At 40.5% G+C, this 13,899-nt stretch overlaps 1 protein-coding gene across 8 annotated transcripts in view; it reads right to left on the bottom strand.

Moving 5' to 3' along the window:
- The window catches only part of mtss1lb (MTSS I-BAR domain containing 2b), a 64,602-nt gene that overhangs the window by 29,489 nt on the left and 21,214 nt on the right, over positions 1 to 13,899 (bottom strand). The window lies entirely within an intron of this gene.

Raw genomic sequence — 13,899 nt, 5'->3', positions numbered from 1 at the left:
TGTTTGCAGAGGTTCAAACACATGCACCACACAAATTCTGAAGCCTGCAGCTCCGGACATGTTGATTTGCATGTGGATTATGTACAGAGGCACGGTAACATGATTAACATACATGACTGCCCCCTAATTGAAGGAGTGTTTAGAATTCAGGGCCCATCCGCTCTTCACTCCACCAGTTACCCTCTCCTGCATGCATATCATTCTGCCCTCAAACCTGCGTTCACACGGGTCCTTATGCATGGAAAAGGGACACATAAGACACTCAAAGTGTTTGCACTGCATACTTTAACACTTGCACTGCAACATTTGTACTACGCCAAACCCAGGGATCGTTTGGGTGTTAGTAGAACCTTAAGGTCAACTTTTAGTGTTTCACATAACCTCAACCATCAGCTGTTATAACTGAAAATCTACTAATAAGCAGGTTTTTTCACACACAAAAATCTCAACAGGTTTCAGTGAGCAATGTTCAAGGTAAATATAGAGTCACATGATGCAAATAAAGATGCGTAACGACTCCTGCGCTGCTCCATCAGAAGAGAGGCTCATCTGTGCTGAGTCACACACTGCAGTGGTCTAAATATAGCATGGTGGGAATTGTAGCATCAATATCACACATGCTCATCTGCCCCTCTGCAGACTGCCAACCATAACTAATGTCTTTCCTAAATGAAACGTTAAAAATAAAACATGTGGACATCTCATGCATTAAACAGAGGGAAAAAAAATAAGAAAAAAACATTAGTCATCTCTGCGTGACACAGTTGCCATGGATACAGAGATTGGTGTGTTGGAGATGACATACAGCAAATGACGATTTATGCTTTACTGGTCTCTAACAGAGCGAACCACTTATTCACAATTCAAACCGCAATTTAATTCTGTTTTTTTTTTTTTTTTTAAATAATGTGGCAGTTCACAAATGAGGTTTTCCTCAAGGCACGACACAAAAACAACAATGCGTCAAAGTAAGCTTTATTAAAAAAAATATTGTTCCATTCCTGATCATTATAATCTAGTTCAGATCAAATTAGATTCCCTGATTTATATGCTAATGATTAATAAATATGAGCAACAGATTAAATTGTGGCATCAAGATCTACCACCCTGCCTGTTTTCCAGCTGTCTCTGAACTTTTGTTGCTGATCACCTGGTTTAGGCTAGTGTCGAGTCAATTAGACTAAAGAGACAGTTGAGTCAACCCCCCAAACCTTTTTCAGGCCACAGACTGACCTGTATGAGGCTTTTTGTTAAAGCCTCCCATCTCCCTTAACGTTTATTTTCATCCTCTGTAAAACATCTGCAGCTGCTTTAAACGTTCACCAGATTTCACGCAGAAACCGTTGAAACATGGTGTAGATTTTCACTTAACTCATAAATGTCAAAGTGGGAACTAAACTTGCCAACTTCTAGGTTTTTTAAGGTGCAACTTATGAATAAAATGTCACTAAAATTGGTATTTTCAAAATATATTAATAAAAATGAATCAATTAAATAACTTTATTAGCAGCATCTTCTTAACATTAGACAGCTGCTTGCTGAGTATTCTGCAATATTATTATGGTCTGTGGGAACAACTGTCACAAAAAATCCATATTTGGAGAAAAGGGACCTGGTTTTGGTGTGTTAAAGGCAGCTATCTTTTATTTTAAAGTCAAAGGCTTTTTTTCTGTTTCCTCACCGACTCTTTTCTATCCAAAGAAACCTTCTATGTATGTTTGTTTTTTGTGAACTTTGCTAGCTTGGGGGTTTCAATTTTGCGGTCAACGCAGGCGTCTTAAAGAAGCGGCGGATGCATTTTTGACACGTGACCGAGCGACATGACATGCATCAAGATTGAGTCGGATCTGATGGAGAAAACCCGGTAGTTTTCCAAAATTAAACTTCCTTCAGAATCAGATTAGAAATAAAGATGTAAAAAATTTTGGGTTGTGGTTTTTATCTCTGTGGCTCGGTAACCAACTGTCCCATAGGACAGGACCAGGATGGGGCAGCCCTGATGTAATCTGTGTACTGATCACAGGCTGTTGAATTTAGAAAAGTCATAGATTTTAAAAGTGCAGTTTCTAATGTGCTTCAAAAGAGTTCATGTGACCCAAGAAGGAAAAAAATGATTAAATAAAAAATGTGATGTGTTTGACGAGTTCATGACTAAAGTTTGGCAGGTTTAAGCCCAACAGGATATGAGACGACAACAATATCATATCTGAAATTTAAACAAACGGAGGCCAAGCGACGCATCCTGTGTATCTGATTTCACATCGGTCGTCTGAAGATTCACATCCTCATTGAAAAGTGCAGCAGAGCAGAAAAAGTGAGTGACAGCAGCTGAGCAGTCAGCGTCCACCCGAGGTGTCACTCTTGGTCGATGGCCTTTTTACGCCGTGGATTAACACCCAACTCTCACTGAGAGCGCACGACACTATAAACAAGGTTTAAACGCTGGGAGTGTTGCTGTAATATTTCAGTTTTCAGTACTGCCTGCCACTCAAAACTCACATTCACATGCACTCCTCCAGCCAGCCCCTTGTCTGATTTAACAGCACTGGCCCCAAAGCAGCAAGACTCACTCAGCTCAACTTCCCATGCCCACTGAAAGAGTGAAGTGTGAGTGTTTGTGAGTGTGTGTCCAACAGAGCACAGTTTGTGCTGTTGACCTGGAGGACAATGCTGCTCTGTGACACCAGGAAACGTCCATAGAGAGCTGCCAGAGACAGAGACGGGGATGCAGGGAAGGGAAAGGCCAAAGGAGGAGCAGGAATGGTGGGAGATAGGGCTTGCTGGGAGAAAAGTGGTGAGAACAGAGGGGGAAAAAAAGACATGAAAGGAAAGCAGGATTTAAACTGATGAGAGAAGACAGGACGGAGGGATGAGGAGAACGCAGTTAAAGACTTCATTACTGATGATTTATAACAGTGTTTTGGAGATCTGCACAAACACTGCCAGCTTTATTTAAAGAACAGAGAAAAGAAAAAAGATGTATGTGAAATAAAATCTTACTTTAAATCGAATTTGTTGGCATTCATGGGACATTTAGAACACACAAAGTATTCCAAGGTCACCCAAGATAATCAGAATCAGAAATACTTTATTGATCCCACACGTGTGGAATTTGTTTGTTACCGTAGCAGTAAAAGAAGAATACCAGACATGAGAGACAATAGATAAAAACAAACCAAAAAAAAAGTAACATGAAAGATGTGCAAAGATGTGCAAAAATGTGGATAAAAGAAAAATGTGAAAAAAAGAAAAATGTGCAAAAGTTATCTGCTACACTGGGAATTACTGTACAGTGTTGTTGTGTTTGGTAGGACGGATTTCTGGTATCAGACAGTTTTTCAAAATTCATCTTTTTAATTGTATTTAATGATGTGAATTGAGGACTTATTTCTGTCACTTTTTAATATCTATCTTAGTTTTTTGTGCACAATAAGACGACTTAAATTAATTCTTGCTCAATAAGAGTTAAGGGCCTCAGGCAGCTTTTCCAAATGTTGAGAAGAATAACTTGTTCTAAAGGTTCCTCCAGATGTTTACATGGGACTGAATCGATTGGTGCTTATCCACCCCCCCCCCCCCAAACAGAGGAGGAAGTCAGCTGCTTTTATCAACAACTTGCATGTTCTTTTATGGCAATACGTACAATAAATCGCAAATTTTACAAAATCAATTCCCGAATAACCAAAGAACAGAGTTAAAAATCATCTATGAAGTACAGCTGTTTTGAAAAAGGCATCAAATGATTAGATAAATACATATAAAGCTGGATTTGTTGATAACAGCCAACATTCATTGGGCCTCCACTTCCATTTCTACTTCTACTTACAGTTTTAACCTTGTGTCATTTTAGTATGTTGGCTGCAGCAGAGGTGGGGTTGAGAGCATTCTGTGTATTTTATCTGTTTTCAAACGTAAAGCACTTTTCTGGTACTGTGGTATGAAAAGTGCTTTATGAATAAAATTGGAATTGATGTTTCTTGTTGTGAGGATTGTGGGGTTTAGGTTGGTCAAAGTAATGGTCATGCATTGGGTTGTCTGCTTTCAGTCCCTTCAGGTTCATGTTGATGTTCATCCACAGCTGTTTGCATTTCTGTTAATTGTCCTCAGACTATATAAGTGCCTGGTTTTGTGTTTGTCTTTGTCTGATCAGCTTTGACACTTTTGGTTTTTGGTTGCTCCCATGTTTTTGTCACGTTTCAGTTTATTTATTAAATGTTTAAGTTTCGACCACCAAGCCAAGTCTTCTACCCTTTGGGTCCTACACTACCAGTTTCTGACAGCGCTGAGCCTCGATAGGCCCTCATATGTCATCACAAATGAAAGGGATGAAGTGAGTGAAGTGGATTCCACCCATCTTTTGCGATCCCACTCAATAGTGTCTGAAGCAGCAGTACTGCTCAATGAACTGAAGTGACGTGTAAAATATTAAGAGGGACACTAGACTCGTGACAATGTGCAGGCAAGAATAGAGCAGGAGACAAATTGTCGTCATTTTATTTAAAAAGATTTTAAACTAAAACAAAAAAGCTATTTAGACCTTCCATAGCTTTCCATCGGATCATGTGTGATATGAAGTGGTTTCACAAAAAGTAGGATTCATGTTTCCCTGTTGGGATCGTTCTCACTGATGAAACAGATTCTTATTAGTGATCCAACAGTTTTCTATAAGCGTAGCTCTTCTCAAAACCGTGGCTTTTCAAGGTTTGTCTCAGTTTTATTTCCACATGGACATACACGTCTGACATGCAGTAAGATGTGTTAGCATGGTATTTATGAGAAATGTTTTGAAACAAAGGAGTCATAATTCATCCTTTGTTGCACAAACCCTACTGCACTGTTACACAGATACCATCAAACTCCTGTGGAGTTTGGAGACATAAATCATACTTTGTCACACAACGGCCCCTCATAGAAGGATGTTTTGCCTGAACTCAGGTAAACAGTTGATTGAACTTTTGCAGTGGCCTCCAGCAACTTTGGGTTAAAAAAGTGACCAGACATAATCATTAGGGAAGTGTCAAAGTACCTACCTTTTCTGGTTTCTCATATTGGTTCATGTTTTAACATTTAATTTTGATTTCTGGAAATTACTTTTGCTTTGCAAAACATTTTCTTTTTATTTTATTTTATTTTTTTTTTAAGAATTGTTTTTTTTCTTCCTTCTGGTAACTGGAATTTTCTTTTGATTTGTAAAATGTCCTGTTGTTTATTAATTATTTGTTTTGCTTTCTGAATAGTTGTTGTGATCTTTGTGTGATTTGCACTTCAGGGTCATGCATACCCTTTTAGACGTTTGTTGTTTACATAATTTTGTCTCGTTTTGTCTTATTTTATTATTCTACACTTGTTTTCACTTGTCCAAAATAAATATTTTTGAACTTTTGAATACTACAATTGAGACTTTTTTATCTTTCCAATCACTTCTCTCCCTCACCTTCTTCGCTCTCTCCCTGTTTTTGTTAAGGTAAAAGTTATAACAAAATAAGTATTAAAGAAAGGAAACAAAACAAGTAAATCCATTCAAATTCGACTAATAAATTGATGAAATTACACTGGCCACACATGAATACACTGGATGTGCAGCCAGTTTTCTGACTACATAACCTAGTTAGTAAAGTACAGTATATTGTAGGCCAGTTATATCAGTAAACTTCTATTTAAAATATATTTCGGTTTGTTTTCAAACTACACCCAAAATAAAAAGCAGTCCCCTAAACTGTGTTGAGTAGCCATCACAAGGTTAACATGAGGTCAGTAGCTGGCTAATCCCTCACGTAACCCTGATTTCTGGCTGCAGCACAAAACCCCACTTTCAGGCACTTTGTCTGCAGGATCAGCTCTTTCAGATCAGAAGGCTCTGACGTTCTGTGAGGGGCGGGGTGGAGGGTGTAGCGTCCTCTCTGCGAACGGCAACCAAACCATCTCCTCCTTCAGATTTCTCCTCTCCTCTTGGCAACAGCATGGCTATTTTTTTACCCTGCCACCGCTTCCGTCCCCCTTTCTCTCACATGCTCTCTTCCCACTGCCTTGTTGCTAGGCAACCGTGCTCATAAATATGATTCCCTCCGCTTGTACGTGAACGGCCGAAGGTGCGTGCATCCATGTCAGACTCAGAGAGAGGAAATGGGAGAACCCATACAGGATGCTAGGAACAGGCATGCACTTCAGTTGATATGTATGTACCTGTATTTATGCACATGCATGCAAACATGATGGAGAGCTTTATGCACAGTGTAGACTATTTATGATTTTAAAAAAATGTATATATTATATATATATGTGTGTCTTTACCTTCAAACACTATTCTGAATTGCTTATTTAGAACAACTGTACATTTTTGGTCCTTTTTTAACCTCTAAAATGTTTGGTGTGGAGCAGTTTTAAAACATCTGCACACTGGTTTTAATTTGAAATTCCTATGGTGGTAAAATGACTGTGACCTCAGCCACCATCGGTGGCAGTCTCTGTAGAATGCCACTCCAGGTGTTATTAGTGGTCTCAAAAATCAAGACCACATTTCCCATAAAGTTCACTGCTTCCTGCCCCCCTCCTGCTCGCTTCCCCGGGATGATCATAAAAATTGTTGGAGTTTTCCACCTATTTTCCGTCTCCTGCATCCTCTGCAGCTCAGAAAAAAACCTAAACCTTGTTTTGTTTAGACAGCTTTTTCAGAACATTCATTTTCCAATCATTCACTGTGCAGAAGTCAGTCTGTGCACATTAGTGCACACGACCACGAGCATTAAGAAGATTTAGGACATTTAGTTATGCAGAATGCAAGCAGGCAGCCTGGCAATAAAAGCTTCAGCTGCTCCGTACCTTCATCAGCAGCAGCATCTTCTGTCTCACACACCAACAATAAAAGGCTCTTAAATGCTCGGTAATGTGCCAAGAAGGATCCGTAAAAGTCCCGGGACCGACCCAGGCTCTTCTGCTGCTCCCAGAGAGAATGCAGAGATGGAGGCGTTCACAGTTAGCTTTCTATGTTTAATGGGAGCTACACCAGTGGGGTTTGGAATGAGGCCACCAAAAATGCGCTAAATAGAAACAAAGAAGATGTTTTTCTGAGGCAATGAACAGCAGAATATTTGTAGATTTCAGTGAAACTATCAAAAAAACAGAATGTAGCTCTGCCAACCAATGATCATTATGGGTTTAAGTGCATTTCAGCTCAGTAGAGTGAAGCTGCACATTAGAGCTGATTTTATAACTGACAATAAGACAATTTCCTTTTTAATTTGTAACAACTTTTTTGTTAAATGCCAAATTGAAGTGTTTCAAGAACAAACCAACAAACATTTTAAAGACACAAAAGATCTATGAACACATTTTAAGTGCAGACTTTTCTCAGACTAATGCACGTATGAAGCCGCAAAAACAAACCAGTTCATCTCAGCCATTGCCCCCTTTTTTAAATAAAAATAAATATAAAAAAACATGTGATTTGATGGTTTTGAAACTAAAAGATTTTTGCTATAAGTTAGCAATGTATTGATGTAAAATAATTTATAAAATGCTCCGTGGAGAAAAATCTACACATAGGCAGAAACCAAATCCCTCCCACACTATTGGCTCTGCAGCTTCAGGTGGAAAAGCAATGAGTTGTGTTTTAAATCTAAGTGCGGCTGCTGCTTCCTCACCTGTTTTTAATAAGTCTACAATAAGTATTGTGGTTGCTCATAACTGTTGTTCTCTTCCTTCCTTCTTAACAGATGCATGACAACGCATCATGTGCCAACTGATTGAATGAGTTCAATTTAGAGTTTCCCTTCCACCTGATCTGAGCTGCACGTGATGTTTTGGCACACTTCACTTTATTGTGGTGTTTTCAGAACAAATAAAAGCAGTAAAAGGGGCCATCCTTGGTTGTTCCTACTGAAACGTTCGTCTGTTTATTCACCATGTAGCCTCAGTTCCTCATTGGTGAATCTCTACTATAGAATGTTGAATCAGAAATAAACCCAGACCTATGATGCAGCTCAGACTATAAACCATGTGTGTGTGGTGTTTAGCGCCTAAAACATCCCGAACGTGCTGATGGTGGGTGAGGGCAGAGGAAGAGGGTGGTGACAGCCCACTGCAGATAGAATCGGTTAAAGAATGTTGGAAAACATGCTTCAAATAAGCATTTTTCCCTCTTTCTAAATCAAACCTGAAGCTTTCTGAGCCTCTGCAAAGGGCGCTCTGCGGTTTGTGGTGGTTTTCCATCATCACAGCCGGGTCATGCTGACCCATTAAGCAAAGAGACAAGCTCAGAGAGACATCTGAAAGTGGCCTTCTTTTCACCCCACTCCAGGGAATTCACAAACACTTCCTACTTCTGGATTCCACCCACCAGGTCCATCTTTCTCGATCTAACACCAGCAGTAACAAACATGACCAGAACTCTTTCTCTTCTTCCCTCCAGGCCTTTCTTAGCTTTATTAACTTGGGAAAACAGTAAGAGATGAACACTTCTGCCCCAGAATCAGACAGAAAAATCCTCTTTAAGCTGTATTTATTAAAAATAATAAAATAAAAATAAAGACATACATAAATATAAATACATAATAAATTACACACAAAAAAAATGATGAATTTGTCCTTGTAAAAATACAGAAATGTATGCGTTTATTTTCATAAATAATTGATTTTTTTGTCATTTTACAACTATTTACAACTATTAAAAATAATCTTTATTGGAGGGACAGATGGTGGTGGACTTTGCGAAGAGGATGGAAATGGCTGTAGTCAACACTTACTTCCAGAAGAGAGAGGAACATAGAGTGACATACAGAAGTGGAGGTAGGAGTACTCAGGTGGACTACATCCTATGTAGACGAGGTCATTTGAGAGAGGTTAATGACTGCAAAGTGGTGGTAGGAGAGAGTGTAGCCAGACAGCACCGCATGGTGGTGTGTAAGATGACTCTGGAGGTCAGGAAGAAGAAGAGAGGGAAAACAGAAAAGAAGACCAAGTGGTGGAAGCTACAGAATGAAGAAACTTGTGAGGAATTTAGGCAGAAGTTGAGACAGGTCCTGGGTGGTCAGGATGAGCTTCCAGAGGACTGGGAAACTACAGCAGAGATTATCAGGGAAACAGGTAGGAAGGTGCTAGGTGTGTCATCTGGAAAGAGGAAAGACGGTAAAGAGACTTGGTGGTGGAATGAGGAAGTACAGGAATGCGTCCAGAGGAAGAGGTTGGCTAAAAGGAAGTGGGATGTAGAAAGGACTGAGGAAGGTAGACAGGAGTACAAGGAAGCGCAGCGTAGAGTGAAGAGAGAGGTGGCAAAGGCCAAACAGAAAGCTTACGATGAGCTATATGACAGGTTAGACACAAAGGAAGGAGAGAAGGACTTGTACAGGCTAGCCAGAGAGAGAGACAGAGATGGGAAGGACGTGCAACAGATAAGGGTGATTAAGGACAGAGATGGAAAGGTGCTAACAACCCAAGAGAGTGTACAGAAAAGATGGAAGGAGTATTTTGAGGAGCTGATGAACGAGGAAAATGACAGGGAAAGAAGGGAGGAAGATGTGGTTGTTGTGGAGCAGGAAGTAGCAGAGATTGGAAAGGATGAGGTTAGGAAGGCTCTGAAAAGGATGAAGAGCGGAAAGGCCGTTGGTCCTGATGACGTACCTGTGGAGGTATGGAAGTGCTTAGGAGAGACAGCAGTGGAATTTCTAACAAGGTTGTTCAATAGGATTTTAGAGAGTGAGAAGATGCCTGAGGAATGGAGGAGAAGCGTTCTGGTTCCGATCTTTAAGAACAAGGGTGACACGCAGAACTGCAGCAACTATAGAGGAATCAAGTTGATGAGCCACACAATGAAGCTGTGGGAAAGAGTAGTGGAAGCCAGGCTTAGGAAGAAGGTGGAGATCTGTGAGCAGCAGTATGGTTTCATGCCCCGTAAGAGCACCACTGATGCCATTTTTGCTTTGAGAATGTTGATGGAAAAGTACAGAGAAGGTCAGAAGGAGCTGCATTGTGTGTTCGTAGATTTAGAGAAGGCGTATGACAGGGTGCCGAGGGAGGAGCTGTGGCACTGTATGAGGTCGTCTGGAGTGGCAGAGAAGTATGTCAGAGTAGTTCAGGACATGTATGAGAGAAGTATGACGGTGGTGAGATGTGCTGTAGGTCAGACAGAGGAGTTCAAGGTGGAGGTGGGACTACACCAAGGATCAGCTTTGAGTCCTTTTTTGTTTGCTATGCTGATGGACAGGCTGACAGACGAGGTAAGACAGGAATCTCCCTGGACAATGATGTTTGCGGATGACATTGTAATTTGCAGTGAGAGTAGAGAGCAGGTGGAGGAACAGCTAGAGAGGTGGAGGTTTGCTCTGGAAAGAAGAGGCATGAAGGTCAGTCGTAGTAAGACAGAATACATGTGTCTGAACGAGAGGGATCAAGGTAGAAGCGTTAGGTTACAGGGGGCTGAGGTGAAGAAGGTGCAGGAGTTTAAGTACTTGGGGTCAACAGTTCAGTGTGATGGGGATTGTGGAAAAGAGGTGAAGAGGCGAGTGCAGGCAGGTTGGAGCGGTTGGAGGAAAGTGTCAGGAGTGTTGTGTGACAGAAGAGTGTCAGCAAGACTCAAAGGAAAGGTGTACAAGACAGTGGTGAGACCAGCTCTGCTCTATGGGTTAGAGACGGTAGCAGTGAGACAGAGACAAGAGGCTGAGATGGAGGTAGCGGAGATGAAGATGTTGAGGTTCTCCTTAGGAGTGACCAGGTTAGACAGGATAAGGAACGAGTACATCAGAGGGACGGCTCATGTTGCCTGTGTTAGCGACAAAGTCAGAGAAGCCAGACTGAGATGGTTTGGACATGTTCAGAGGAGGGATAGTGGATATATTGGTAGAAGGATGTTGGAGATGGAGCTGCCTGGCAGGAGGGCAAGAGGACGGCCAAAGAGGAGATACATGGATGTCTTAACAGAGGACATGAAGTTGGCTAACGTTAGGGTAGAAGATGTTCATGATAGAGTGAGGTGGAAAAGGATGATTCGCTGTGGCGACCCCTGATGGGAAAAGCCGAAAGAGAAAGAAGAAAAATAATCTTTATTTTCATAAAATGTTTACTTTATTCTCCTAATTGTACAACCTTTGTCTCGTAAAACGATGACTTTTCCCATAATTTTATTACTTTATTCTTGTACAATGTTGACTACTTTGTCATATTTTCACGACTTTTTTCGTATACATTTGGGTACTTTTTTTTATTTTTTATAGTGGCCCTAATTTCCTCATCAAACCTCATGAAAAGAACACGAAACGGTTCCAAAACCTCCATCTTCAGTACAAGAGGAGAGGAGATCATCAGTACCGTTTTGGCTTGAATTACACCCGCTACAAAAGGAGACACATTCATTGAAGGAGCAGCAGAATGACATTATCGACGTCGTCTCCGACATTTAACAGCGTCGTACACTGAGAAAGAGTTGGAGCTCTACCCCACTGACAAATGGACTTGAACTCACATGACCCGTCAGCGCAGCAAACACAGAAAGCTCACGATGAGGCGTCCGCATCGCTCTAACAGCATTATTTATGTTACGGTCTGTGTGGCTCAAAGGCGACGGCTCTGCCTTTGAGCTGACAAAGCTTGACTTCCTGTCTGGCCTGTAAAAGCAGCAGGAGCCTCTTCCTGCATCCTCAGTTATGGGGGCCCACCTGCTGCTGCACGCACACACTTCATCCCTGAACGCAGTGTCTGACATCTGCACCTGCTAAATCACAGCAGCAGGAGAAAACCACTGCGCCGATGATGATGACGATGATGATGATGATGATGATGATGCCAGCTTCCTTCTGTTTGGGCAAACAAACATTTCCTTAACCTTGATTTTGACTTGAAGCCATCACAAATATGTAAAAAAGCCTTTCAGAGGCATTTTAAAGATGTATATAAATGTATATAAAGCCTGTTTGAAAACATAAACTGTCAGTATAGAGCACAGTCGCACTAAAAACAGTTTGATCACAGTTTGAGCGTTCCCACCTCCTCCTAGGCTCTCACAAGATCTTATTTTTCAGGTCTTGTGATAACAATCTGTGAGCGAAGACGCTTTCAGACACCCTAAAGGGGCAGCACCTGTGTGCTATTTACCCAGGACAACCTCTCCAGCCTCCACTGTGCGACCCAGTTAGTAAATAATCATGTGAGTATTATATTATAATTTGTAAAATGGTCTTTTTTTTAAAACAAAATTTACTGTGTTGTTGAAATGAACTGCTAGTTTACCTTTTTTTTTCCCCTTCAGGGCCACAGTGCATCCCAAAGCACTGCCCTGACTGATTACACAGTATTCTATATGAAGTGCCACTGCGCTGGGGCTGTCATTTAGGAAAATGGGATTTTTCTTTCTTTCTTTCTTTCTTTGGTAAATGCTGAGCTTGTTTTCAGCACCAAGATGAGCCATTCTGGAAGATTCCAAAGAAAAGCAGAAACTTTTCCACTATAAGAGAAGAGCTAGATGGGAAAGTTTCGATTTCTACTGTTAACTATTGCTACTGAGACAGTCAATGAAGATACACTGCAGTGTGACAGGAACAACCCACAACTTTTAACTCAAATGATTTGATTTTTTTGTTTTTTGCTCCTTTTTTTACCGGGTGCCTTCACTGCACAAGTCAGTTAATTTCAAATTCAGCCACAGCGAGGGTGGAAATCCCCTCTGAGGTCAAGAGAAAATGTAGATTCTGATTTTAGCGTTTTTCTAATGCAAATGTGTTTCAGAGAAAAACCAAGATAAAAAAAAGAATGTTTCTATCGGTGTGTGTATTTTTCTCTAAGCATTAGATAAATGCCACTCTTGATCCATAATTTAGAAAAATAAAGGAAAAAGATAGGAATTATCTAGTATTTAAGTAAATAAATTAAACACAAAGAAGGAAAACAAGTATTAGACAGAAGCCAAAAAGTAATTAAAAAAAGCCCCAAATAACAAAGGAAAAACATAAATTAAGTCATCTTTGTTGAAATAAAAAACATCCTCTTTGTGTTTTTTGGTTTTGGTTTACAATAACACAGATGTTAGGAGTTTGTTTCTGGCCTTTTGCGTTAAATGCATTTTGTGTAGTTTTGATAGATCTAATGACTGCATGTCGTGTGGTTGTGTACATGGTGCATGGTACATGGAAGCTTCTTCGCCTCATCAACCAGCAGCTTCATTTGCTGACTCTTAAAAATGTTCTTTGTTGTTCTAATTTAGTTCATTTTGTTGTTTTGATCACGTTTATTGCATTTGGCTACAGTTGTTTACACACAATTTATAAAATTTCCACAGACGACAAACCCAAAAACTTCTTCTCAAAATTAACGAAAAGAAGAACTACTTTTATCTGATTCTAAAAACTGGTTCTTTTTCCCATGAATTAGCATTTTTACCAAACTCTGCGGTTCTGTAAAAGCACCAGATGAAATAAACTAAACACTTCCTTTCAAAGAAAAGTGGCTAAAAGAATTCCCACAGACTTGGAGGAAGGCGACAAGAAGTTTCTCAGGGGAGGAACATCTCTGTTCGGACACGATGTCAACACGCCCCCCAACTGTTGTGTTCCATCAAACAGCTGTAAAGTGAGGGTGTAAATGGACTCAAAACAGGTTCAAACACCCAGGAGACATCCAGGTTCAGCCTGGGAAACCTTTGTCGAAACAGTGCGAGAGCAAATGCGTGATTAGCCCCATCCAAGGACCTTCTAACAAGACAGACTGCACAGTTTCACACCACATTTTGTCTTCCACATTTGACATCCTGTCCGGTTTTACAACAAGCAAAATTCACAGAAAAACTCCTGATTGTTATCCATCTCAGTTTTTGCAGAGATGACAAAACAGCAGCTGTGAGCTGAGCCATAGACATGTTCCTGCTCTGAGAACAAATTGGTAGAGATGCACCAACAAATACCTGCAAAACCCTGAAAT

The sequence above is a fragment of the Oryzias latipes genome, chromosome 3 (genome assembly GCF_053564925.1).
Source record: "Oryzias latipes strain Hd-rR chromosome 3, Olatipes_Hd-rR_3.1".
Lineage (NCBI taxonomy): Eukaryota > Metazoa > Chordata > Actinopteri > Beloniformes > Adrianichthyidae > Oryzias > Oryzias latipes.
This window is presented reverse-complemented; position numbering and strand designations above follow the sequence as displayed.